At 43.0% G+C, this 27,022-nt stretch overlaps 1 protein-coding gene across 4 annotated transcripts in view; it reads right to left on the bottom strand.

Moving 5' to 3' along the window:
* The window catches only part of KANK4 (KN motif and ankyrin repeat domains 4), a 594,294-nt gene that overhangs the window by 77,382 nt on the left and 489,890 nt on the right, over positions 1-27,022 (bottom strand). The window lies entirely within an intron of this gene.

The following is a 27,022-nucleotide window of genomic DNA, read 5'->3' as shown; positions in this document are numbered from 1 at the left end:
AGAAGAAATCAATTTGCACTATTATCAACTTGTGTCATACAGAAGGAAGACAATAAAAGCTATCCCATAGCAGAGTATAGCTATTGAAAAAAACTGAGAAAATGGATTTTAGAAACATTGCTCATAAACATCTTTTGAAAACAAAACACAGAGCAAACGGATTTCTAGTAGTCTTTGCTGCTTAGTTAATACAAATGAAACTAACTAGTTTTGCTTCAAGGTTAGTCATAGCTATCATATTTAAAAAGTGGAGAAAATGTACTTTTCTCTATTTTTCATTTTATAATCACTGCAAAAAGCCTGAAAATATTCTAACCTGCTTATGGTTTATCATGCTACAATTAACATTCGTCGGATTCCGCATTAGCAAAGGGGCAGGGGGCACAAAAAAAAATCCAAATTAAAAAATAATGTAAAAAAAGTACCTTACTCACTTCCTCCACCGCACCTCTTCTTGGTCCTCATTCACAGCAGGCACAGGCTCCCAGCCTCCCCTGCGGCCAATCCTAACACTGCTCTCATGCTGCTGGTGGCATGAAAGCAGCATTAGGATTGGCTGGAGAACCCTGGCTTGGTGCTCTGAGGCAGACTGGGAGCCTCTGCCTGCTGTCTCCAACCCGGCAACACAGTACTGGGTAAGAGAGACCACAGTGTGCATGTATGTTTGGCTGGCCCGCGATGGCCGGCAAAACACAGATGCGCAAGGAGGGTGAGTGCACACCAGTCCTCTCAGTGCTCGTTATCCCTATGGCCCTGCCCATTGAAAAATAAAAACAATAGTAAGCATTGTTTATTATTGTTTTTATTTTTCAGTTTGCAGCTGCTGCTGCTGCCGGCAGGATGACGATACTCCTCCGTTATAGCGTAGGAGCTGCCGCTGATTATTATACAAACAGCAGGAACGGTGGAATTCGGTTTGTTCTGTTTTGAAACAATGTAAAGGGTTTATAGACAGGCATTTCAAATACTTGCACTTCTTACAAAATGCCATTCTCTAAAAAAAAATCTTTTCTTAAAGGATAGTTGTTGTGTTGGAATAAGTTTCTTGGATACTGCTATGCTGCCATTATCAATCCTCTTTCTCTCATAATTAAACAAAGTGCTTAATTTATTCTGGTGGTTACATGTTTTAGGCATGGCACCCATTTCTGCAGATTTGAACTTATGTATCATCATCAGACTTTGACCCCGAGCAAAAGTGAGAAAGGCAGGAAAGTGAGAAAGAAGGAGGAAAAAAAATAATAACAAGCATTGGCAAAGCCAATAGGTCTTGCCTATGCAGGAGCTATTGGTATTGATAATGTCTCTTAGGCATGATGTACAGCAGTGCGGCTTCTGTGCAACTTAACTAAATGTTAGAAAAAAGTGTCATAGAGCTTCTTTTCTTATGGCGTATGACTGGTCAACACAGACAACAGTACATTGGGAGGAAAGAAGTAACACTGACAATTGAAGAGTAAGAGGTAAGACGCAACCATCACAACGGGAGGGTGAGAAAGAAGAAGCAACAGAGATAACGGGAGCATAGGAGGGACAAAGCAAAAAGGAAAACACAAACATGGGAGAACAAACAACACGGACGCTGGGTGGGCGAACAAGCAACAACAATATGCTAGGGGGAGAAGAAAGAACAAGTATTTGCAATGCAATAGGTCTCACATTTGACTGAGTTAGAGCTGCTAGCGTTGTATAAGCATAAGTGGACTTTTCTTGACACATAAGTTAGCTGCATAATTTGGTCCTCTCTACCACATAATTCCAGTGGCCCTGCATATAACTCAAGCACTTCCATTTACCTTCTTCCTTTATCTGCAGTAAGAAACAAAAACATTGCTATTATTTATTGTATTTATTTATATTATTACTTTGGGGTACCCCCAACCTAGTGTGGTGACCCAGAGATGACTTAGACAGAAAGTGCATGTCGTGTTGACCATTTTGATGGTGGTCCTATTGTCGTAGGACCCCACATGGTGAGTTATGGGCAAAAAGCTTTTTGTAAAAGGAATGCCCCACAAAGCATTATTGTGCGAATTTCTGAGTGCAGTGAATATTGTAGTTTCTTGACTGTAATGTTAAAAAAAAAACCTAGCGAGCACCACAGTAAAAATAGCATTTGTAAGAAACATGATGATGTAATCCTTTAGTTACCCCCAGAGAACATAACCACATGGAAACAGAATGACAGAATGTAATACAGTGTAACCATATATTTAGCCCCTAGAGGATGTAGCGCATTATACATTTTCATGCTAGAGCATGCCTGCAAGAATAATATTACAAACAAGGCCCTTAAAATAGAAACTGCTCCCAGCTATAAAAAAAAAAATTCAGCCATGAGAGGACTTAAAAAAGACACTGAATGGTGGGAGGGGTTATTATTTTGGGGTCCCCCTCAGCTTAGTGTGGGGATCCAGAGTTGACCTAGACAGAAAGAACACATTTTTCTGAATATTTTGATGGCGATCCCATTGTCCTAGGACCACCACACAGTGAGTTTTGGGCAAAAATGTTTAGTAAAAGGAATGCCCTGCAAAGCATTATGGGGCGAGTTTTTAAGTGCAGTGACTATTGAAGTATCTTGACCGTAATGCTCAAAACAGCCCCTAGAAGGCACTATAATAAACATAGCATTTGTAAGATACATGGTCATATAACCATATAGTCAGCTCCTAGAGAGTATAACCACCTGAAAAGAGAATGACGGAATGTAATGAAATGTAACCATATATTGAGCCCCTGGAGGGTTTAGTGCATTACACATTTCAGGCCTACTAGAATAATATTACAAACAAGTCCCTTAAAACACAAACTACTTGCAGCTGTAAAACAAAAGTTCCAACCATGACAGAGCTTAAAAAGACACTGGATGGTGACCCAGACAGAAAGAGCTCGTTGAAACTGAGAGCAGTGAATATTGTAGTAGCTTGACTGTTATGCTCAGAACAGCATCTAGAGGGCATCACAATAAAAATAGTATTTGGAAGAAACATGATCACGTAACCATATGGTCAGCCACTAGAGGGCATACCCACATGAAAATAGAATTACAGAAAGTAATGCAGGGTAACCATATATTTAGCCCCTAGAGGGAGTAGTGTCTTACACATTTTAGGCTAGCAGGCCTATTGCAATAATATTACAAACAAGGCCCTTAAAAACACAAAGTACTCCCAGCTGTAAAACAAAAGTTCCAGCCATGAGGGCTTAAAAAGACACTGAATGGTGGAAGAGGTTACTATTTTGGGGTTCCCCCCAACCTAGTGAGGGGACGCATAGATGACTTAGACAGAAAGAGTGTGTCATACTGAATGGTATGGTGGTGGTCCCATTGTCGTAGGACTACCACAGGCTGAGTAATGGGCCAAAATGTGTTGGAAAACGAATGCCCTGCAAAGCATTATGGAAGAGTTTCCAGAGTGAAGTGAGTATTGTAGTATCGGCTTTCCAACTGTGCCGGGAGAGCCGCTTTGAGGATTTCTGTGTTTTTTCTGTTTAAAATACACCAATTTGTATATTTTTCAACTGCTAAACTTGTATGTAAGTGTTACTCATGTAAAGCGTTCCTTCGATGGAGTTTGCGCTATTTGAACCTTCACGGAAGTAAGTGGTACTCGTGTAAAGCGCTGCTCTGATCGAGTTTGCGCTATATGAAACTTCCCAAAAAACAAAAAATAAAAAAGAACCGCCCCCAGCTTGCAGCCTTCAGGAGCAGACACTACAAAGAAATAGCAGCATACCGAAAAAAAAGGAAGAAGAAGTAACAACATACGGACACTGAGCGCGAAGCGGACAGACAAATGAAAAAAGAAAAGAGTGTGCCACAATAAGGTATATGGCTGATCGTGCAATAATCAATGTAAAAGGGCCGGTCTCCAAGGCTGTCACAAAGCAGCCTCAAGGTGGGCAAACATAAAGAATTTACCTACAAAATCAAGGGAAGTTTAAAAGTCAGACCAAGGAACAAATGAAAGTGATGGGCATGAGATGGGCGTGGGGAATCTCGACAGAAGTAGATTACAACATGTAAAACACTGTGCATGCGTGCTGCCTAGGCTCGACCTAAAAACAGTACCTCACTCACAGTGCGAGTAGTGGAAGAACACTAATCAAAAAGAAGCAACCGGCATCACCAAAAAACTTCAATCAAGACTACAAAGAGTCCAGAGTCCAGCAGCTAGACTCATCCTGGACATCACCTGACACAGCCAAATCTCCTCCCGCCTCAGAGACCTACACTGGCTCCCAGTCAGCAAGGGCATCACAAACAAACTCCTGGTCCACACCTTTAAAGCGCTGCAGAACATAGGACTGGCATACCTCAACCACCGCCTCACCTTCTACGTACCCAACAGATGTCTCCATTCCTTCCAGCTCTTCCTTGCAGCCATCTCCAATATCCGGAAAAGTACAGCAGGAGGAAGATCCTTCTCCCATCTAGCAGCCCACCCATGGAACACACTTCCCCGCAAGTTCAGGCAGATCGCATCACTGAAGCAGTTCAGGAAAGACCTCAAGACCTGACTCTTCAATTGAGCAGCACGCCTACATTCAGCCCCTTGAGAACCTATGGATGATTAGTAGCGCTTTTACAAATCCATGATTGGTTGATTACTTGAGTACTTGGTTCATGGGAAAAATGAAAGAAGAGGAAGTGAACCCGGCACACACTGGCCAATTAGGATGCTGCAAATAAGAGTGACAGTAAAGCCAACGAATGGTAAGCAATGGGTGTGAGCCAAGCCAACAAAATATCTTGCAAGTGACAGCACATGCGCTGTCTCAGGTGAGATCTAGAAACAGTGACAAAAGGTGAAAGTAGGGACATAAACAAACCAGCAAGAGTGAGATCAAAAGGCAGAATGATACACTAAATAGAATCAAACAGGAGCGGCACATGGCAAGGGACGGCGTGGCGCACGGGGGAGGGGCTGGGGAAATTAAAATAAAATTAGAAATCAAAAAAACACGTACCTCGTCCGCCGTGTGCTGCTCCTCTGTCCCTCGTCGCCTGCAGGTACAGCCTCCCAGCCTGCCCTGCGGCCAATCTTGACGCTGCTCAAAGAAGCAGCAGGATTGTTTGGGAGCACCCAGCCAGGGCACTCCCAGGAAGACTACGATCCTGTGTAGGCTTTCTCCAGGCCAGCAAATGTGTTGCCGGGCTAGAGAGAGCCTACAGCACATGTGTGTTTGGCCGGCCAAACATACATGTGCTTTGAGGGGGGCTGCTTGTCACCCCAGTGGCCCCATCCTTTTACCAAACAACGATAATAAACAAAGTTTATTATCGTTGTTTGGTTAAAATTTTGCAGCCGTCGCTGCTGGCAGGGGGAGGGGAGATTTGTGTGGGGGGGGGTGACGCTCCTCCGCCCTCATGGAGGAGCTGCCCCTGGAATCAAGGGTAGGCAGCCTTGGGTTTCAGCAACCCCGGTATTTGTCAGTACAGTTGGTGGTGTCCTAAGACTAACTTTGATAAATCTGCCCCTACATTTCTGGTGAGAATGGTGTGTGACTTATGGCCACATGCTAGAGGCACAAAGAATAACTTTGTGCCTGTTTGTTGTACATGTTTGGCACTGGACAAGACAGATTGTATGCCCTGCCAGTCCACAGTGCTCCACATGCATGTGGGGAATCACTTACTCATTTCTCCCTGTTGCCCCTTGCAGGGCACTCAACACGTTTCTGCCTTGTGGAGCAGGTGCCTGGTGCAACGTCTTAGTGTAAGCTGGAGCTGTATCTCACACAGTGGTCCTTATATAGACTATAAAGACATCAACATATTCTTGTTGGCCACATGAGAGATTGGGCGTGCTGCCTGCATTGTAGAGTCTTGGTTCAAAAGTTGCTCACTAGACTCGTGGTCCTAGCAGGGAACAAGAGCCCAACCATGTTCTCGCCATTGGCTGGTTTGGAAGATTGCACAGCTAAAAAACTGTCAGAGCCCTTGAATTACTTAGGACATGCTACATGCTTAAGGAAGGGAGACTGTTTTTCTTAGTGTGACATTTCTCTGATTGGTGAAAATAGTTCAGTACCAATCAGGTTAAAGAAAAACTAAAAGAAGGTGCTAATGAAGTTGTAGGGCAGTACCTGGAGGAGACTGATCATCCCTTGTGAACGCTCATGGTCTTCCATGCTTTAAGCTAGTGAACAGAGAAGAGTTCGGCACATTAATTTAGAAGACAGCAATTTGCCCAAGCTTCCTGCAATGCTTCATCAAACCCTAGAAGTCAGTTTCTGATGCTGTCATTGTCTACCTTCATGCACAGACATTGTAAGGGCTTACCCTTTCTCCTCTACTGTAAGCATATTTTTGTACGGACGTTTTGAGACAATTAAAAGAGCATTTTAAATCATTAAAATCTAAGGGCATCATACCTCTGCTGGCCCCTACACAGACTACCCAGTGAATATACTGTTGGCCACCAGGAAAGCGGCATTTTCCACTGTACCTGCTTTAGCTGACATAGCAGAAGTCACTTGGGCGAGAACAAACAATGTTGGTGGGTCTGCCATACCACAGAAGCATGGCGACTGGTTTGCATTATTATTTTGTTTTCCAATCAAATACCAATAGTGGATGTTTTTGTAACACATAAAATGTGATCTACCTACCGTGCTGGGGTTTCCCCAGCACAGGAGGGACATTTTATTTTCCTGCCCAATATTGTAGACCATCCATGGTGGTCGTGGACAGAAAAATAAGGGGAGCATAGTGCCAGAAGAGTTGTCCTAATCAAGGTATGGCCAGTCACACGCCATTCTCACCAAAATGTAGGGGGAAGATTTATCAATGTTTTCCACTGGTGCAAAGTCACAGAAAGTGAAGCATACTGGTGCACTGCCTTAATAAACTATTTACATTTGTTTGCGCTGATAAGTTGTTCAAAAGTAATGCAAATAGTGTTTTGCTTTATGTTGCTTTACGCGGTATTCCATGGGTGGTACCTGGGTGTTCCCATTTTACTACACGTTTTTGATGCAAAGTCCTTCTAACATTTGAAGACAGTGCTTTGCACCAAAAAAGGCCCTCTTGGGGCAGAAAGGAGCAGGAAAGTTCAGGCAACCTTAAACTCCCAATTACCCTGAGCTGCCTTGAACCGCTTCCAGGTTTCATTACTTCTACTTACTGCGATCCCCTGCTCTGGAATCTCTCTCTCTCTGCTAACTACATTCAAGATTGCTGTGAAGGCACACCTCATATTGGGATAATCCTAATTATCATTCACATTTAAATAGTGTCACAAACTCCACAATTTTTCCCCACAAACACATGACAGCAGTTAACTGGAAAAGCACTTATTCTGCGCCAAATTTCATTAAAAAAAATATATTTTTGTCACCCTCCCCCATCGTTTCCCTTCCTCCGTGCCCACTTATCCCTATTCCTTTGAACAATACTATTTATCCATTATTTTCCTGTGGCAAACACGTTTGTAATATAGATGTTTTTTTGTTTTCTGTCTATTTTTCATATTTTTTGTATTCATATGTTCATCGAAGTTATCTGTTTACTGTGCCAAATGCCTTCATATATCACCTTGTTATTTGAAATAAACACAAAAAATGTGTCCACAAATATAAGATTGCCATATCCTGAACCTACTGCCATTTTGTCCCCAGGTGCCAACTTTTTATTTTCAGTAAATACACCAGTTTAGTTACTAAATATGAGCTTGGTATTTTCATCCAATGCTCGAGTTAACTACAGCCTCATAAGGATAGATCCTATCTCACAGGCTTATGTGTCGCTGTAATATGCCCAGGATTCCCATGATTTGCCAGCGATGCCCATTATAAGCTAGGGATGGACATTTAACGCCAGGGAAGTCTGCTAGAGGCAAAGGATGGACACCCAATGCCAGTAATGCCAGCTTAAAGTTAAAGAAGGCCGCCATATGTCAGAGATGATTAGGATATACAAGAGATGACTGCTGGTGGCCAGTAATGGTCTTAAGATCATTGCATTTGCTAGTGATCACCACTAAATGTCAGGGAATTTCAGGAAAGCCAGAGAAGGGCAGTACGTATCATGGGAGGTCACTATAAGCCAGGGACAGCCATGGTAAGCTAGTGAGTCCCAGTTTGACCACCCTATGCCAAAGATGTCCAGATGTCCACAATATCTCTGGCCTCACAAGACATCCCTAGGCACACGCATAAGGGGAGACATACACAAGCACCATATACATAGATGAAGTATTATTCACTGAGACATACACATGCAGACACACATGAAAAAGACTTGCCAGCACACATGCACTCACAAACAACAGAGCGATTGCCCACCCCCACTCATCCTTAGTCTTTTACCTTTATGTAGGCATTTTCATGCCACTGTTCGAGTGGGCTATAAGGTAAGGAGTCTTTGCAGGTCCCTGGCCACATGGCCAAGTTTTAGTGGCCTGACAGGCTCAGGAGGCAGAATGTTCATGCTGCAGCTTTCTGCTTCCTGTGCCCAGGGGTCAATGCAGTGCTAGTCCAGACAGGCAGAACATGGACCAGAGTCTGCTGCAGATAGAGAGAGCAGGAGTGAGGCCTAAAACAAGCAAATGATAGAATGGCAGTCACACTCTGTTCAGTGTTATGCCCTGGTCCAGGTCTCTGCTTCTTTTCCAGATTGGCTGTACCTTTGTGACACTCTGCAAGTGAGGGGAGGAATTATGTTTGAGACTGGTGCTAGCTACCTCCAAAGGTTCATTACTCTCATAGCTAAATCATACTGGTGATCGCCGAACTAGGCTAATCTAATTTGTGAGATGTCTGTATTGTTTAATAAAACCAAAAGGAATATTGGCTTGGGATCCTGACATTGGCATCATTTAACATTACAGACAAAAGGAAACGATACTTGATGGAAGAAAAGCAATTTATTCTTTTAACTTGTCTTACGTAAGGATTAATTGCGTCGTTTTACCAAATCTAATCATTGGAAATAATAGCTGTTATTAAAACCCACATTAAGGTAAGTCAGTGTATCGACCTGGCAGGATCAAACCTGAGTTGAGATGCCATGGTGGGAGACAAACTTGTGACTTCAGGTCACAAACAAGTGTTACACGTGAACACTTAGGGCCTGATTGAGATTCTGGTGAGGGGACTACTCCGTCGCAAATGTGATGGATATCCTGTCTACCATGTTATGATTCCATAATAGCCTATAGAGATCGTAATATGGTGTACGGGATCAGGGCCAACTTTAGCGCTGGTGGCACCCTGTGCGACAGTCTTTTTTGGTGCTCAGACCCCATGACCACCTCCTCGGATTCACTCGCTACCACCCGGCAAATGTAGCCCTCACACCTCCATAGACCCCCCTTTCACATACATTCATTTGTTTTAAAGTGCCAGTTAAGGCTAGCTTTACTAATCCACCCAGGTAAAATATAGTTCTGTTCTTTGCAGCAGGCATATTAACCCTCTACGCTACTTTATAGAAAGCTGCTGCTAGACAAAACTCTCATCTCTCTCCCTATCAGGAACATTAATCACAAGCGGTATCTTTAAATTTTAATTGTTTCTTGAAAGCTGGACACACAAGGAACTTTTCAGCAGGTGTTTTTAAATCGTAAGTCATTGCTAAACCCAATGCCCCCTTGAGGTCAGTGCCCCCCACTCCAGGTCAGCACCCGGTGCGGCCACACCACCCTAAAGCCCGCCCTGGATAGGCTGTCCGTAAGGTTGTGACGGAGTAATTCCCTCCATGGATTAAGCTCTCCGCCAGGATCTGAATCAGGCCCCCAACTCGCTGGGCCATTTAGCCAGAGATGAGTATAGTCAATGATGCGTTGAAAAAGGGAAGCAAAAGAGATATATATTATTGGCATGCTTTAATTAAAGTAAAAATGACATAGGTAAAACATGATGAATACGTTAGAGTGGTTCTGTGACAGTGAAGATTTGACATTAGCCCTGTAGTGGATTTATTCCTATTTTTTTACTTTAATTTCTAGTTTTGCAGTATGAGGGGTGGGATGCACAATCACAAATCGATCAATGAGCTGTTCAGTCCAGCTGTACTCCGCAGCAAATTGCGTACTAGACAAATACCTCATAAAAAAAAGCAGTACTTGCATTTTTTGTATTGTATGCAGCATAACCTTATAAAATCTCACTATAAATGTTTGTTTATTACATGTAAATTGAAGAGAGAATTTACGGCCAATACATCTTGAATCCCAGGGATGTTTTACTATGGGGAGAGGATACAAAATAGAAAGAAAAGCCAGTGAGCTGACAGCCATCTTGGTAACTGAGGCAGGACTTCCTGTTTTCATAAGGACTGCATGGTGCTTTAGGTTTTAAACGAATGGCAGCAGAGTTGAAGTTCTATTACTAATCAGCATGCTCGTCCTAGGCAAGGAAATCAAATAATGATAAAACTCCTTGCATGTCAGGGCCACGTTGGGAGTTAATTTTCTGAGCAGAGAAAAAAACAACATGGGGCCCGCTCAGCAAACCTCTACTTTAAGAGCACTGGTGGTTGCACTGAAAGAATAAGGATCCACACCAGACAATTGGGGATCTCACAATATCTACTTCTCACTTATTTCTGCCAGCTTTAAAATAAGCCAGGCAAGCAGACATTGTTCAGCAACCATGTCAACAGGAATGTACTCTGAAGTTTCTTGCATCCATATGTAAATGAAGTGACATCACTGGTACCCCGTCAAAGCAATCTATAAAAGAAGACGCTAGACACGTGGACCTCTTTACCCAGCCTCCATCTTTACAGGCAGTGATATCACTATAGCTCCCAGCATCCTTCTCTACAGGAAGTGACATCAATGGCTCCCTTTTCAAGCCTCTTGCCCCCACCCCATGACACCTCGGGCATGCTTGGTTTGGGCAGACATGGCCAAGGGCAACTCCCATGGCTTTTTAGGACCCGTAAGGGAAATAGGAACACAGCCTCTGGTCTAATGCCACCTCAGCAAGCACCTACAAGGTAATAGACCACACAACATACACCACATCCTCGCAACATTAAGCCCCATCATCATACACATCCCTTATCCACAATCACAACTTTGGCATACTTTTTATCAAATAAACATGGCTCACCCCACACATTATTATCTCCTTGTTTTCTCAGGCTGAAATATCCAGCATGCAGCCTGTGCACATAACCAAGTAGGCCTTGATATCATCCATAAATCCTCCAGATCCAGCACCCTATGCAAGCAAGAAACTCTCCTCTTCTTGGACCTGCTCAAATGCCACTTCCCACTCCCTGTATCTCCGCACATCACTTTTCTATAGGGCTGCCAGACAGAATGAAAGTACTTTAAACATGAATTCTCAGAACTACTAACCCCCTCATCCATCCACCACTCCCAGACCACCATTCTCAGGGCCTTTAACATCCCAGACAACTGAAGCAAGAACAAAACAGATACCCTCTAAAACCTCATTGATACACTCAATGTGGTTCAGCATGTCACAGAACAAACACACTCCAACAGAACAAAACACTGAAGTCATCTCGTAAATGTCACCAATGATCTAATGTAAACCTCCCATGACTCTAGACTAGAATGACCGCATGGCTATCCCCGTCATCTGGCTCAATGTCTAATCAGAAGATCAAATTCAAAACAAAAAACGGAACAACAAACCTTTCAGATCATTAAAAAACATCTCCATCAGCAACCTAAAGCTTGAGCTCATCTGTCACCCTGCCTTCTTTTAATCTGTCCTCAACACCCTTCTAAAAGACTTTAACAGATTTCTGGTAAAAATCATGTGTACATTCATGCTCTCACTAAAACATGAAAGTACAAGACAAACTCTTCAACCCACTGGTGCATCAAAGATTTTGCCAACAGCAACCACACTATTTGGAGACAGAAACAAGCTCCTCACTGTGCAACATGTAGTTAACTCATCACATCAGCCAAAGCTACGTACAACAGTAGTAGCATTGATGAAACTACTATTAGAAGTACAATGGTCTTCAAGATAATCAAGCACTGTATCAATACCCTACATGGCCCTGAAGTACCACACTCCACTGACAAGTGCAATGCTATCAACCACATTTTCATTAAGAGAATACCTAAAATCTGAGTGCACATCAAAAACATGAAGTCTGCTTCTTCCGTTAACATTGTCACAATAGGTATCATCAAACGGGAACGTAAGATGAATTGCACAATACGTAAACAATGTATGGGAGGGGCCTAAAGCTGCTGAAATGAGGATGGGACCACAAGTCAGACAAAGATTTCTCTTAATATGTACATACTTAAATGCACCAGAAACACAACCAGTAGAAGTGTGTCAAAATGCAGGTTCTCAGTTTAATGTGAACACACGATGCTCAAACAGTTATACAGGCATCGCAGAGAAGGTGATCACAATAAAACTATATAAAACAAGACAGAAGGAACTTCAAGGTGTTATGCCTAAGAGAAAGTGCTGGATCCATAGTTCACAAAACATCAACATGTTGCTAGATGGAAACCTCTAAACTACACAATTATCAGTTAATGAAAATCCTTCTCAGGTGATGGTTGTTGACGTTTTGACCCACTCCTGAAGGGGTCATCATTATTACAAAAGTAAGGTGTAACTGAGCACACTAAGCATTGCAATATCAGAAAAAAGGGTAAACCTCAAATAAGAATATTCAGCAGATGAAAACATCAAGATAAATTAAGTAATAGAGTGGCAATATCCAAGGTACCTTAATATTGTAGAATATCCATGCCTATAAAGTAAAAAAGAGGAGAACTATCCATCCACATAACGTGTTATTTGATGCATACTTAGTGTATGCGGAAAAACAGTTGTATGAGCACGCAGTGACACACTGATATTCCTAAAGTAACTTACGTAGAATTCTTGGAAAATGCTCAGGTTTCCGGAAACAGTTATAAGAGCAACATTATTGTAAAGTTCAAGTAGAAACTTGAGCTGTATCATTGAAAATAGGCATGGAAGAAGCTTACAAGTAATCAGGTGAAAGGTGAGAAAAACATCCCATTAGATAGGCCCATAAGCGGCATGGTCCTTCTAATAGCAGCCAAGAGAAAGCAAAGAGCTTGATGCAGCCACTGTACAAATTATAGATTGTCAAATGACTGTGTTCAATAATTAAGATGATCCATGCTGCCACCAAAAAATAGTCGCAGTTAGTCAGGAGAAAATTCTTCCCCAAGAGGAGCCTTTGCAACGTTGGTCCAATATGGCCATAGAATCATGCTCTACTGTGAGCAGGTAACAGGAAAAGGGCACATATGCAGAAAATGATGTCGGTGTGACCCGTGATCCTGACAGGAAATTTGGAATGCATGAGTGCACTAGTGAGTCAAAAAGGGGGTGGGTATATTATATGTTGTTTGAATACAAGTGCAAAATGACCAGTGATCACGTCGGGCAAACTAGAATATTAAGTGCAATAGAAAATCACGTTGTGGTGGCCATGATGAATCGAAAATGAAAGTTACTTCAATCTAAAATAATCTGCATCCCAGAATGGTCACCCTTCATACGCCTACCTCTTGCAAACCACATAGACACCCATAAGTCTCTCAAAGCACCTCCCTTAAAGATGATACCTTAACTTCATCATTCATGAAAGCTGTTTCAGAAGAAGCTCCTTCACCCCTACACACCATCATAAGTGCTTCACTCCCTTGAAGGAGCTCATCAGAAGCTCTTAAGAATGCCAGGTCCCTTCATTCTAGAACAAACCCGCACTAGCCCCTGAAGACTTTACCATCTACTGGCTCATCGCTCACATACACTTTATCAGCAAAATCATTGAAAAGTCAGGCTACACAGAACTCTCCTAGAGCACAACAAACTGAACATCTCCTGAATCACTACCAATCTGGCTTCAGATTATGCTGGAGCATGCAGATAGCTCCTCTACAAATCACAGATGATGCACTCTGGACCACAGTTAATGATGGTCCCTAACAGTGGGTATTCTGGACCTCTTCGTTGGATGTGGCACCATTGATCATTCCACCCCTCCTCTTCACCCTGAAATCTCGAATGGGATTCACTGTTAATGTCATACACTGGTTCTCATCCTACCAATCCAATCAATACCAGTTTGTTCACATCTCCAGGTTCCATAAGATGCCCCTGACTTGTGAAGTCCACAGGGGGTTTATTTTGTTTCCTGCCTCTACATAGACCCTTTGTGACTCTACTCACCAATAACAGCATCACATTTCATCACTATGGAAATGACACACAACTCTTCTTTAAAGTCTTCTCCACTTGAGTATAAAATACCTCAAACACACTCTACACCTCAGCCAGACACGGCTGCCGTTCTAGCCTTCATGCTCTCACACCTGGATAGTTGCTATGTTCTTCTCTCTGGCCTCCCATGATCCACAATATCCCCCTTAAGTGCATTCTACAACTGCAGCATGCCTCATCAAGTGATCGAATAAGGAAGGCGGCACTGCTCACACCCTTATCATAATTAAACTCCACTGGCTCACTCACCTTGTCAGCCTGCACCATCTTTGAAACCAGTGGAATGCTCTATATGATGACCGGCAACCCCAACTATCTGTCTGACAAGCACTCAGCACGCCAGCAACCAGATATCATCAGAATGGAGATGAAAAATGTGCAAAAAAGAGAAAAACAAAGCAACATGCCACCCTCTTCTATGGACCCAGGGGCTGGATTTAGGACACCTTTCTATCACAATCAGCCACATCAAGCTCCAATTCAGGAAAGATTTGAAGACACACTTCTGTATAGACCATAACCAAGTGATAGTCCAGTTCTTAACCTAGCTATCCATTGACTAAACCCTTGCCTTTGACTCTGTACCACATAATACATCAATACATACATACATACAGAAAGTAGGACTGCCATTAGAGTAAGAGCTCTGAGTGCCACTGACTTGGTGGATTGGCAGGCCATCTGTCCAACTGGAAATTATCTTAGTAGTTTGCTGGAGGGTGTTCAATATGGGCAATTCTTTTATAATTTTGACCAGAACAAATCAATAGAGCCTCCATTTCAGCACTCCTTAGTGAGTATGTTTGGGCCCTCAAACTTTAATTATATGTAGATTCTGCCATGTTTTTTCCTAGAGATATTTATGCAAACAAAATAGATCTTAAGTAGATCCCAGCATAAAACTTCCGTTGTGGAACCAACACGTTCATCAAGGCACCAAGGTCCAAAGGAACTAGAATGAATAGTGGCACATTCGAGAGCCTTGAAGCTGTCATCTATGTCCCTCTCCATCCCTGATTTTACTGTGGGCAGGTCTGTGCCCACTAACATTGGGTCTTGTGTTTCTGGATCCAGTGCTTTTTGGTGCGGAAACACTGGACCACTCATAATTGCATGAGGATATTGCTCCTGACAATTCACAATGGGGTCTAGGATAGCGTAGTGGTGACACTTCTGGGACCCTGGGTTGACACATCGTTAATAGGTACTTTTTTATGAGGAAAACTAATGGAGTCCACAATCGTATGTTAATAATCATTGTACAATAATGACATTTAAAAAAAACAAAATCCATCTCCCATCCTCTGGTGCAGCCTAAATAGGTTGTGGCATTTATTTTGAAACTTTATTTAAATTTCCAGCCAACCATATAGAACATTATGGTATATAAGTCATAGATTCGATGCTGACTGAGTAGCTCGGACAGTACAGATGCATGAACACCAAAACATATTGTCAGGGTTGCAATATTGCCTCAAAGTGGCAGGGTTTCGTAGCAAACTTATACAGTCCAACATTACACTTACATGGAATATCCCCCTATAACTAAATTGAGGCATTATTCTTCTAATAATTATACGAGGCAGTGCAAATGACCACACATAACCAATTCCACCGAGGTCAACATCGCATAAGGAGAAAGTGCACACCCAGAGGACCAACATTTATTTCCACTCATCAAGGTCCCTCTTACATGTTAGCAAGGGTTTCCTCACAGGGTTCTGTCTCTGCAACTACCTGTGACGTGGTCAAGAATGTTTTATAGGACCCCATATGTCTGCCGGTGGTGCTGCAGATGGGCATAAATTCACGGTAGTTATCTGATTGTGTATTGCAGTGCGTCATCGGATGCTTTCGGAACATCCTCGACATATCCAAACAGTGGTAGTAAGGGGGTCAGTGCTATAGCCTCACCAGTGATGTGTTTCAGCTCTGCTAGGATCGATTCCCAGAAATGCTGTACACCATGGGATAACCAGACAGTTGGGAGTCTTCACACAAGCCGTACAGGAAAAGCCGGGTTGGCTTTTAATAGGCATTATTGAGACATTTGCAAAGTGTTGCAATAATCTGCTTTGGTGCAATTGTCTGCAAAAGATGTGTCAATGCTGGCACTGCAGGTGGGTCCTTTAGGTCCTCTCCCAGTAGGCCACACATTGTGTAGCGTGTTCTATATTGATGGAATAGGCTTAGGGTTATAGGTCTATCACTTCGCACGCTGATTTCTTGCCAGTTGCACATAACCTCATCTTGGAGGAAGTCACCCATAGTTCTAAAGCCTTGCCCACTCAGTGCACTCGCCGCTCCCTGCTCCTGACCCAGGGGAAACCACACGCACCAGTCGATCAGCACATACAGTGAAAGGAGCAATGATCCAGCCTCTTGTTCCACCAGCCACTGACAGGAGCATACAGTCGAACTTAACAGGTCAAAGTCATTGTAATGTCATACCGTCTATTAAAATAACATCAGAGGAAGAGACAGGGGAGAAGCTGCATCATGCTTGATCCACAGGTGCGGCAAATCCACCGGTCCCTGCCGCCAATAATGCACGTACATGCACTGTGCTGTCCTATAATACGCCTCCAGGTCTGGTGCATTAAGCCAGCTCCTGTTGTGAGGTGGGGTTAGTGTGTCCCAACGGACACGAAGTTGCTCTCCACCCAGGCCAGGTGAACCATGAGAGCCCTGAGGTTGAGGAACAGCACGCAAGGCAGCAGGATGGGGATGTTAGCTAATAAGAACAGGAAACAGGGTAAGACCGCCATTTTATTTACGGGTATATGCCCACTGAGCGATAGAGGCAGCCTTATCCAATGGTTGATTGCCTCTGTGAGTTTTTGCACCGCTTTGCCATAATTGTCCATAATCATGACCAATGGGTTTGTATGGACTTCTATCCTTAACTATCTCCCTGAATTTGTTGTCCATTGTAATAGATATTCTAGGTGTAGTGCTGTGGTGGCAACAGTGAGTGGAAAGATCTGGGACTTATCACAATTAAGACACAAACCTGAGTGACCACCAAACCGTACAACCTCCCGGAGCACTAGAGTTAGGTTATGCTCAGGGTTATGTATATATAGAGGAGGGTGATCAAGTTATAACCGGGAACTGAAGTGCCCGGTGCGCATGATAGTCTGGAAGAGCACAGACAACGGCTTGGCCACCAGGGCAAACAGAAGTTGTGATAGGAGGCATTCCTGCCTGGTGCCTCTCGCTAAGGCAATAGGATTTGTGACAATGATGTTCACACAGACACGTGCCTTCGGTTGCGAGTAGAGCACTAGAACCAGCCGCAAGAAGACATCCCCAACTCCAAGTCGGCTCAGCACCACCAGCATAAACTCTCACTCCACAGAGTTGAATGCTTTTTTGGTGTCTAAGAACATTGCAGTGGCACACACCTCTGGGCTTATACAGGAGATTGCGCCAAATAGCATTCTAAGGTTACATGTAAGGAATCAGCCTAGAATGCAACCGGATTGCTCTGGACCTACCATGGTAGGGAGTAACGGTACTTGCCGGTTGGCCAAAATCTTTGCAAGGAGTTTTGTGTCCACGTTTAGGAGAGACATTGGTCTATAAGATGAGCAGCAGGCCTCTGGTTTGCCTGGCTTTAACAAGGTGACCAGCAGGGCCTCCCGCATTGTGGGGGGCATGCAACCATCCTCTACCATCTCTTCATACAGAGGGGATAAATGGGGAACATGTTTGTCTTAGTAGGCTTTATAAAAGGCCGCTGTCAGCCCATATGTGCAGGGCTTGGTGTAGCTTTCAATGCCTCAACTATTTCTGTGAAGCATAGTGGAGCCATAAGGCACTCTCTGTTGGCTGATGTTAACCATTTCATGGTGATATGCTTTAAGGTAGTGTGATGGGTTGCTATAATTGTGCCATAGGCGAAAGATGTAGAGGTCAGTATAATATTGACAGAATATCTCTGAGATCTGCTCTGTAGAGCACAAAGTTGATCCCTGTGCATCTCACAACGTCAGGATAGTGTTATCATCACGACGAGGATGCAACAGAGCTGTGAGTGTTGCACCCAGGCTTCCGTCTTCACCATACACCATGGCTGTTGCATATTTCCCTAAATAGTTGACTTCACTATGCTCCTCTTCATGGAATTCCACCAATTTATCACGTATATCGACTACTAGATGTTGTGCCATGTCAGGGTGTTTCAACTCCAACTCAGCTATTTCTGTCTCTAAATTTGTTAGTCGCCCATGCAACAACCTGAGTATTTCGGCTTGTTTTTCTATCATAACTCCACGTATGTAGACCTTAAAAGCCTCCCACACAGATGCAAATTACTGTACACAGTCAATATTATTGCAGAAGTCGTCTATAGCTTGTGCCAAATTGTCCCTTAACACTGTATCCATGAGTGAGTATGGGGGTAGATGCCAAGCAAAATTAGGTCATCTAGGACTTAGTAATTCCAGTTCTAGTAGCACCGGTGAGTGGTCTGAGTAAGTACATGGTAAGTGTTTGCAGTGCTGTACTTGTGGAACTACAGTCAGAGACAACAACCAGAAATCTATGAAGGTATAAATGTCTGTGGAATAATGCGTGTATCCCTTACCCATTGGGAATAGATTGCGCCAGACATCCAGCAAGCCACATTTATCTGCAATCTCACCCAGGCTGTAGCTGAATGCCATTTTGGCGGGCCTCTGGAGCGGTCCTCCCATTGAGTCTACCGGGCACACAACCCATGGTAGAATTCCTGCCCCCATATACCCCTACCAGCAACAAAGCCAATCTTCTTGAAGCAGTGAGCTACCACATACCTGCACTGGGATCCACATGCACTTCCTGAATCCTGACCCCCAAGCTCCTACGGGCCCAGATCGGCATGCCCCGGGCATGTGCCGTAAAGCCTGCTATGCAGCAGACCCCTCACATTGGGTGTTGTGTGAGAGCCTCACTACCAGACGTAATTGCCACATCAATTTTGTGTTGATGATAGGTTATGATAGTAATCATTTTCTCTTATCTGCTCGGAAGTGTTCATGAACTGTCCCCACTAGACTACTCAGAACCATTTTCAGAATATGTATACACCTCAGAAACAGTCATGTTTAAGGTGTAGTCATGTGATTAATTGCAACGTTTTCAACAATACTCGAAAGAAACATGAGAATTCCAGAGGCATGTTATAGTCCAACAGTGGGCTCAATATCCTCTGACATTTTGTCCCTGCACCCAATAAATGTTGGTACAGCCTCTCCAAGACCATAGTTGCCAAAGTTTGTGAAAGTAGCAAGCATTTCGGAGGGGGGTTTCAGTTGATTTCAAGTTCAGTGCTATCAATACTCTAGCAGTAGTCCTCCCTGCTCAAGCCCTCCAGCTGTGAATGCCTGACATCTAACAAAGTTATGCTCAGATTTGCTGAAATTAAAAAAACCAAGATTCCCTTAATTTATTTTCAGTATGATTGTATACTTGGAAATTTATTCCAGATGTGGGTGACAGACTCATCCCAAAAGGAACATCTCCAACATTTGCTTAGAGTGGCAGGAAAGTTTCAAATTACATGCTGTGGCACCAGGAACCATTGGTGCTTAATTTTGTAATCCGATTCCAAAAACCCAACAAACATCTCTCCAATAACCCAGGTTATGGATGACACTCATCCAGTGCTTGATTTGTAAAGGAATAAGTGGTGATGCTTAACATTTTGCTCATAGCCCAGGGCCATTGCTTTGGAATGTCGGGGTGCAGAATGCCAATGCTGCATGGTCTTGGTTCCACCTTAAGCCTCTTTCATCCAGATGTAGTCATACCCTGCCCCCTTATCTCACTCTTCCGGTTTTTTTATTTCCTACTTCCTTTCTTTGTCACTATTTTTCAACTTTCTCTTCATTTTTCCTTCTCCCTAATGTGTTTTCCTCTACCTTGCTCCTGAGTCAAAATCTGATGAGGAAGTGCCCGTGAGCCTCACCTGTAACCACTGGCTCAAATTAAGTACATCACTCATCTATTTTAGAACACCCAGATGGCTACTTGATGGCTGCGATGATGGATTATACACATTTCTGAGATCAGCCCTAGGGAACCATCATATCACGTATGGGGAGGGTTACCCTTACATTTCCATGCCAGCACACATTGTAGCAAGATTCTCAGAACACATGTTTTTGATATGGAGATGTCAAAAGAAGCTGCATCTGATAGGGGGACAATTTTATATCAATATACATAAAAATATTGTGACTGAATATGCAAACAAATATGGGTCCCGTGGTCTCTGTGCCATAGGGCTGAAGCTCTACCTCACTGACAAGATCAAAATAGGTCAAACCAAGTCTGGGGTTGCTTGAGTTTCCATCTGGCTGTTAGGGCTGAACTGTTCCTATCAGAGTAGGACCAAGGCTGATTTGCATAAGGTGGGTCTGTCTCTAGAATGGCAAAGTGGGTGAAAAATGATGGTCTGGAATGCGGCCCCAAAAAATTAACAGTGGCTGAGACAAATTCAAGCATTTCTTCCATTACCTCGTTGTTTTCGTTAAATGTGTCTAGGTAGTACAGGTTATTTTAAAAAACAGTCAGAAGCAAGTGATCTCATGTAATTCTTTAATGAAGCACGAAAGGTGAACAGTACCAAATCCTGACAGACTCTCTTAGGAGGACATAACATGATATTCCTTATCTCGTTTTAACCTGGCAGGAAGTACTCAAGAAAGGATATGGCTTAAGCCTCTTTGATTGGGGCTTGAGGGGAAAGATGGAGAAGTGCAAAGCCAATCTTCAAGTGATTTCATGAATTTGTATTTCCGGAGGTTTATTAAGAGTGAGCAAATCTGAAGCCCAGCACGTTTGACTTTGGATATATAGTTGATACATCAAAGAGAAGTACGTCTTAAAATAAATAACATTAACAAGGCAATTCTATGGTATGGTGCGTTCAAACTGGCTGAAGGCCCATTACAATTGTGCCTTACATAGTTATGGCACGCACATTAACTGTAGAGGAAGATGAAGTGTACGAGCCACTCCCAAACCTACTACGAGGAAATGACATGGATAGTTTCGTGGGCAATTAAAAATGATTTCCCACCCGGGCAGCTTAATGTCAACAAGGCTTTTAGCAAATGGAATATTGTCATTATCATTGCAGTTATATCACTCATTGCTGCTACTAATAGGACACAGTTACCTCTTCCTCAGAAGACATATATATGCATGTATACATGGGAAATAAGCCTATTGCTTAGTGGGAACTGAATTTGAAGCATGTTTGTTATGACATTCTAGAGATTTGTTGTAGCTGCCTTTCTGGATGGTTTGGATGCATAGTACAATGGATTTACAAGATGTAAAAGAAGAATATCAAGCATACAAAAAATAAGACTGTACCTTGCTAAGTTGGTTAGTTTTACAGTGTACATCCATTTCCTAGTACTGTTCTTAACAGTGCAATGCAGTATTCCATTTTCTGAGAACTCACTGTTTACATACATTTTCCGAATGCTATTCTTCTTGAGGCATTTCAGTTTGAAAACATCAAAGATGTGCAGACTAAGGGCCAGATGTTCAAAGGTTTTTGTGGTTGCACAACACAGTTTGCGATCAAAAAGACCTAAAAAATCTTTACATATGCACAAAACAATTTTGTGATTCAGAAATGTTTTCCCAAATTGAAAAAACAGGTTTAGAGATCATTACTGAACCACAGTTTCGACGGGTGTTTAAGGTGTGTCCCTTCTAAATTTCAATTTAGCAAGCAATGTATTCATGGTTTGCGAACATAATTCCAGTCGCAAATCATTAATCACTTACAGACTCCTATGTTGGAGTGGCCAATAGTTCACAAAAGGGAATAGGAAGGGGTTCCTCTTTGGGTCTGTTAGACCTGACAGCCTTAGGGTGGTCATCCCCCAACGTCTTGCCTGCCTCCCTCCATTTTTCTGACACTGTTTTTGATGCTTATAAGACTCTCCAAACTTTACCACTGCTGACCAGTGATAAAGTGCATGTTATCTCTCCCCTAAACATGGTAACATTGGTTCCTACCCACTTGGCATATTTAATTTACTTGTAAGACCCTAATAAAGTGCACTATATGTGCCCAGGGCCTGTAAATTAAATGCTATTAGTGGGCCTGCAACACTGGTTGTGCCACCCACATAAGTAGCCCCTTACCCATGTCTGACGCCTGCCATTGCAAGGCCTGTGTGTGCAGTTTCACTCCCACTTTGACTTGGCATTTAAAGCTACTTGCTAAGCTTTAAACTCCCCTTTTTCTACATATAAGTCACCCCTAAGGTAGGTCCTATGTAACCCATAGGGCAGGGTACTATGTAAGTACTATGTAAGCAAAAGGCAGGACACTTTTTTGTTTTACACGCCCTGGTAAGGGAAAACTCCCAAATGTGTTTCCCCCTACTGTGAGGCCTGCTTCTCTCATAGCATTAGAACTTCCCTTATATACTTTTAGGTGGTAAATTCTGATGTGAAAGGAGTAGCCCTGTCATGTTTAGTATGGCCAGAATGAAAATAGAAAATCCTGCTTACTGGTGAAGTTGCATTTTATGCTACTATTTTGGAAATGCCACTTTTAGAAAGGGGGCATTTCTCTGCACTTACTGCCATCTGTTCCTTACAGCCTGTCTCCAATCCATGTCTGGTCAATGCTGGTTGACAGCTCCCTTTGTGCATTCCACTCAGACAGCCATAAACACAGGATACTCAGTCACATCTGCATTCATCTGTATACTGAATGGGTTTCCCTGGGCAGGAAGGGTGGAGGGGATCTCTCGTACACTTCAAAAGCCAGTGGTCTTCCCTTACACAAAGCTAGAGCTGTTGCCAGCCCCCCATTACACCCCATCGTAGAAATCTACAAGGTCCAGATCCGGGGAGCTGCACTGTATGGAGCAAAGTTTTGGGGTTCTTACCGACAGCAAGATGCTTTACAAATCAAAGAGAATGATTTCATCAGACACATAGCCTGGATGGGGAAGGGCACTCCGATGATTCCCTTGTACTGGATCCACCTCTGAGGACAGAGGAATTGGAACCCTTTCGTGAGGAAGTTAAAGATCTATTAAAGAATCAAAGTAGCTGGAAAAAGGTGAGTTGGCTGAGGGAAATGAAATCAGTCTGGGATGATTTGGGTTTCCCACAATTTTGGGAGAGGCCCGGCTTGATCCCAGCTAATGCTACTTCGTTGGTCAAGCTGAGATATTGGGGGAAGGCCAATGAGCAGATCCTTCACAGTAATGGGGAGGGTCGTTTAACATCAGACTTTTTGCTCGTTAAACAGGAGCCACGGCCTGAGCAATTCCTTGACCTGCCACTACCTTCTGATGCCCGTGCTTTATTTCTCCAGTTTAGATATGTCACTCTACCAGTCAATACTTTTACTGGCTAGTGGTCCCAGAATAGCCCTGAGGCCAAAAATGCAAAATGTGTAATTTATGTATGGAGTCAACTGAACATGTGCTTTTTTTGTCCCTTATATAAAACTCCTAGGGAAAAATTGATTATTCCCTGTGCAAGGCCTTGTTTTTATATGACTGTGCCAATGCTTACAGAATCTTCAAATATGACCCGTCTACATTAGTAGCAAGTGCAGTCATTAAATACCTGTCAGTAGTTTGGTCTAGTCGCCATAGGGCTATCATAGTATTGGGTCACAGTGTTTAGCCTGCAATGCGGGTAAAGAACTATTTAACCACGCGGCTTGGATAGGGTCTTAGGACTGACTTTGTAGTCAGCAAATGGGCAACTATTTTTTATTCCTGTTACTTTACTACTATCGTTAGCTGTAAGGTGTTCTCGCCATGTATTTGTTCTGTGTGTGTGCTATTTTAATACGAATCTGTTAGTTGTTCTAAGCCATGACATATGCCTCTTGTTTTACTGTCTACAAGTTTCTAAGTGTGTGCTTTTCGAATACAATTCCTGCCTTCTATTCGCTTTGCCTGTATGACCCTGCAGGTAGCAGGTTCTCTTTGTCAAAGCATGTTATTTCAATTATCATGAAATTGTATTAATCCACAATACAATCTCAGTATTTTAGATTTTGGGTCGGATTACCTGTTTTTATACTGATGATTGTATTAATTGGGAAAATCTGAGTTTATAATTATTGTCATCGTATTGTTGGTTCTTAAATTTTTGTCTAATTTTAAGTTTGTGATGCCGACTTTTTAGTAGGTTTGGCACCCAAATGTAAAACTGTGTAACCAGTGTGTCTTTTTTCCTATTTTAATCTTCGATCGTCGCACCACATTTTTTACTCTTAACTTTGCACTGACTACCTTAGGGACAATGGTGGACTACTGTAGGCCTCGGCCTATGATTGACCCTTTCACTCCCAGTGACTATGGCTTCAGAGAGTTATCTCCATTTTATGTAAATTTTATTTTAAGTAAGTGTGGTGCTTTGTACAGCACAATGACAATGAATGCACTTTTTTGTTTTATCGTTCTATGTGCAAACTTATGATCTATGGTCGAAATAAAGTACAATTTGATTTGATTTGACTCATAACCCCCCACAGGGATCCTGCAGACATGATTGGGTATATATATACCAGGTCTCTAACCCCACCAAGTAAGACACTTCTGGATCTACACCTGGACTCTGTCAGAGGGACTGCCTGACTGCCCAAATGACTCATCTGGGCTGTTTGCTGAGAAGGACTTCTGCCCTGCTTGTTGGCCTGCTGCCCTCTGACTATTCTGGAAGGATTCTGCTTTCCCCACAAGTGCTCTCCAAGGGCTTGGATTGCACTTGCTTCCTGTTCTGCAGTCTCAGGGCCACAAAGACTTCACCCCAGAGAAGAAAATCCCTGTGCATAGGAAAATTGAGGCAACAGCTGCAGAAATCACCTCAGCGCCTTCCTAGCGGTTGAACATTTGCTGCATTGCCCACCGGATTGATGCAGCGCCTGCTCCTTCTTAACAGCACGTCAAGGATTTTCAAAGCATAATTCCTGGGCGTCAAAATATCCCTTCATCGCAGTGAGGAACGAAGGCTGCCCTCCTGGAAATTGATGCATCACCTTGCAGCGTAGAAAGAAATGATGCATCATCTGTGCTGTGCCAGAAAATCTGACACAGCGCCTTATTTTTCTCCTCCTCTGTGGCCCCCGTGCATCATTATTCTTGATGCATCCCAGGGACTGTGTGTAACAAGGATACAACCACTGATTCTTAAGGATTGACACTCTTTTCAACTTTTAAAAAGTGATATCTTGAGTTGTGCATATTGGATTTTTGTTGCCTTGATCTAATTTTATTCAGATAAATATGACCTATTTTCCTAAACTGGTGTGGCGTTTAAACTGTGTTACTCTATGAGTTATTGCACAAATACTTTACACATTACTTTCTAAGGTAAACCTGTCTGCTCTATGCCAAGCTACCAGAGGGTAAGCACAGGATAATTTGGATTGTGTTGTGACTTACATTGACTAGGATTGTGGTCCCTACTTGAACAGCGGTGTATACCTCTGTCAACTAGCAACCCAATTTCTCACAAGACCCTTCCCCTTTGGGTATGAGGGTGGCAGCTTCTGGGGCACTAGGCAGTGATTCAGGGAAGCCACTCTATTTTCAATGAATTAACCATCCCTCCTAATCAGTTTTATATAATTTACTTCAGAAGGCGTATTGGCAGGCGATGAAGTGGAGGTGGTGTAAAGGTATACCAATATAGTGAAGGCAATGTAGTGTGGGTGTACCAATCTCATCCTTCTTGCTCATATGACATATTGAAAAAAGGTTTAAGTGAGCTAAAATGTTACTCATCAATGAGAGATGTATTGACAAAGTCATACCAGAAAAATGCAGCATAATCTAAAGTCAATAAAACTGTAGACAAGCACTGGATAATGTTTAATTGTCTTAGTTACAGAGGGCATTTAAAGGAATGGCATGGCTTATCTTGGCAGATATGGAATAATTCTAATAGACTGATGCAGCAAATTATTAGGAGAAAGGTTTATGCATCATGGACTTGCCAAGGTCTACTTTAAAAGGGATATGTGTAACTCAAAGTCACTTCCTTTTGTCAGACAAAATGTACACTCCCTCAAATAGGCTTGTTGCATATAAATTAAGACCTGGTTCCTAGGGAACCACTTGTTGAAAGGTCTCTTTTGGCTGTCTCTGATTGGCTAGCTACCTCTGGCATTCACTTACTGTTTCTCTTTAAATTGTTCTAACCACTCCTTATTGCACACATGCTGAAGGTGTATATAATGAAGGTAGGTTTATCTCTTGAAATACCCATTTCGCACGCGCACTTGGGTGGAGGTTTTCTGTGTTTTCCCTGGAGGCCAAGATCATCGCGACTGGGGTGGGACTTTGTCCCCCAGCCTGCACTGCTGCCCAGGCCCTGACATGCTATTAAAGCGCACCAGACTTACCACCGTACAGGACGTTCACTTGGAAGGAGGTTTGCTGCATTGTTTTTCTCCCTGGGAGCCAAGATCATCACAGCTGGGGTGAGACTACGTCCCCCAGCCTGCATTGCTGTCCAGGCCCTGACACGCTATTAAAGTACACCAGACTTACCGATGTGCGGGCGCGTAAAGGACTCGCCTGGGCCAAGACCAGGCCCGTCTTAGCCTGTCATAGATGGGAAGAGGCCGGGCCTCCCCTCCTCTTTGGCTCATGGTTTGTAGATTAGGGTAAAAAGTATTTAAAAAATAGGGATTTTGCTTATCACTTGGATAGATTGCACGTGTGCATTAAGGTGAACTTTAGATGATGGTTGGGCCCAAAGTTTGGCTGTGGTTTATTTTTGGATAACAATTTGCCCAAATGGGTAAAAG

This window comes from Pleurodeles waltl, chromosome 4_2 (assembly GCF_031143425.1).
Source record: "Pleurodeles waltl isolate 20211129_DDA chromosome 4_2, aPleWal1.hap1.20221129, whole genome shotgun sequence".
Lineage (NCBI taxonomy): Eukaryota > Metazoa > Chordata > Amphibia > Caudata > Salamandridae > Pleurodeles > Pleurodeles waltl.
Note: the sequence above shows the minus strand (reverse complement) of the source record. Positions and strands in the feature narration are given on the sequence as shown.